The sequence below is a fragment of the Babylonia areolata genome, chromosome 16, assembly GCF_041734735.1.
Source record: "Babylonia areolata isolate BAREFJ2019XMU chromosome 16, ASM4173473v1, whole genome shotgun sequence".
NCBI classification, from domain to species: domain Eukaryota; kingdom Metazoa; phylum Mollusca; class Gastropoda; order Neogastropoda; family Buccinidae; genus Babylonia; species Babylonia areolata.
Window position 1 is genome coordinate 11,918,069 of NC_134891.1, and position 2,500 is coordinate 11,920,568.

General features: G+C 60.6%; 1 protein-coding gene across 2 annotated transcripts in view; it reads right to left on the minus strand.

Moving 5' to 3' along the window:
• The window catches only part of LOC143290880 (uncharacterized), a 23,745-nt gene extending 23,622 nt beyond the window's left edge, over window positions 1-123 (minus strand). Inside the window, exon 1 of one of the 2 annotated variants that reach the window (XM_076600421.1) lies at window positions 1-123. This exon is cut by the window's left edge and continues 14 nt beyond it. The gene's annotated coding sequence lies outside the window, so the exon portion shown is untranslated. The other variant, XM_076600420.1, reaches the window with a different exon arrangement.
• Between the last annotated feature and the right edge of the window lie 2,377 nt (window positions 124-2,500).

A 2,500-nucleotide genomic window follows, 5' to 3' on the forward strand; every position in this document is an offset into this window, starting at 1 on the left:
CAAGCGGCCGTTTTTCAAAGAGCTCCAAAAGTAAGCCACACACACGGGGCACTGGTATCACATCACACACACACTACACTGACTAACACAACAATTCATGTCTGCGCTGACGACCTCTCTCTCTCTCTCTCTCTCACACACACACACACACACACACACACACAAAGGGAAGGTATTCCAGACAGGAACGTTATCAGCCATGCCACTGTGTGTGTGTGTGTGTGTGTGTGTGTGTGAGGGGAGATCAGGCTACTGCTCAACAGTACGCCTCCCTCCACCCTGCCCCCCCCCCCCCCACACGACCCTCCACAGCCCCCCCACCACTGCCCCCACAAACAGAGGGGTTTTGTCAGCTGAGTCAACAGCCTGGTACTCATTTCAACAAGGCGCGTCACTGCGGCTTCGCCTGACCCGTCCCAAACCTACCCCTCCCCCCTCTTCTCACTGACCTTCTTTATGGCAACACACTCACCTATACCCTGACATCCCCTCCTCCCCCTTCCCCTATACCCTGACATCCCCCTCCTCCCCTCCTTCCCCTATACCCTGACATCCCCCTCCTCCCCCTTCCCCTATACCCTGACATCCCCCCTTCCCCTATACCCTGACATCCCCCTCCTCCCCTTATTCCCCTATACCCTGACATCCCCCTCCTCCCCTCCTTCCCCTATACCCTGACATCCCCCCTTCCCCTATACCCTGACATCCCCCTCCTCCCCTCCTTCCCCTATACCCTGACATCCCCCCTTCCCCTATACCCTGACATCCCCCTCCTCCCCTTATTCCCCTATACCCTGAGATCCCCCTCCTCCCCTCCTTCCCCTATACCCTGACATCCCCCCTTCCCCTATACCCTGACATCCCCCTCCTCCCCTCATTCCCCTATACCCTGACATCCCCTCCTCCCCTCCTTCCCCTATACCCTGACATCCCCCTCCTCCCCTCCTTCCCCTATACCCTGACATCCCCCTCCTCCCCTCATTCCCCTATACCCTGACATCCCCTCCTCCCCTCCTTCCCCTATACGCTGACATCCCCCTCCTCCCCTCCTTCCCCTATACCCTGACATCCCCCTCCTCCCCTCCTTCCCCTATACCCTGACATCCCCTCCTCCCCTCCTTCCCCTATACCCTGACATCCCCTCCTCCCATTCTTCCCCTATACCCTGACATCCCCCCTTCCCCTATACCCTGACATCCCCCTCCTCCCCCCCTTCCCCTATACCCTGACATCCCCTCCTCCCCTCCTTCCCCTATACCCTGACATCCCCCTCCTCCCCTCCTTCCCCTATACCCTGACATCCCCCTCCTCCCCTCATTCCCCTATACCCTGACATCCCCCTCCTCCCCCCCTTCCCCTATACCCTGACATCCCCCTCCTCCCCTCCTTCCCCTATACCCTGACATCCCCTCCTCCCCTCCTTCCCCTATACCCTGACATCCCCCTCCTCCCCTTCTTCCCCTATACCCTGACATCCCCTCCTCCCCTCCTTCCCCTATACCCTGACATCCCCCTCCTCCCCTTTCCCCTATACCCTGACATCCCCTCATCCCCTCCTTCCCCTATACCCTGACATCCCCCTCCTCCCCCACTTCCCCTATACCCTGACATCCCCCTCCTCCCCTCCTTCCCCTATACCCTGATATCCCCTCCTCCCCTCCTTCCCCTATACGCTGACATCCCCTCCTTCCCCTATACCCTGACATCCCCCCTTCCCCTATACCCTGACCTCCCCCTCCTCCCCCCCCTTCCCCTATACCCTGACATCCCCTCCTTCCCCTATACCCTGACATCCCCTCATCCCCTCCTTCCCCTATACCCTGACATCCCCCTCCTCCCCTCCTTCCCCTCTACCCTGACATCCCCCTCCTCCCCTCCTTCCCCTATACCCTGACATCCCCCTCCTCCCCTCATTCCCCTATACCCTGACATCCCCTCCTCCCCTTCTTCCCCTATACCCTGACATCCCCTCCTCCCCTCCTTCCCCTATACCCTGACATCCCCCTCCTACCCCCCCTTCCCCTATACCCTGACCTCCCCCCTATACCCTGACATCCCCCTCCTCCCCTCCTTCCCCTATACCCTGACATCCCCCTCCTCCCCTCCTTCCCCTATACCCTGACCTCCCCCCTATACCCTGACATCCCCCTCCTCCCCTTCTTCCCCTATACCCTGACCTCCTCCCTTCCCCTATACCCTGACCTCCTCCCTTCCCCTATACCCTGACCCTCCTCCCCCTTCCCCTATACCCTGACCCTCCTCCCCTCCTTCCCCTATACCCTGACCTCCCCCTCCTCCCCTCCTTCCCCTATACCCTGACCCCCCTCCCCCTATACCCTGACCTCCTCCCTTCCCCTATACCCTGACCCCCTCCCTTCCCCTATACACTGACCCCCCTTCCCCTATACCCTGACACCCTCCCTTCCCCTGTACCCTGACCCCCCTCCCCCTATACCCTGACCTCCCCCTTCCCCTATACCCTGACCCTCCTCCCTTCCCC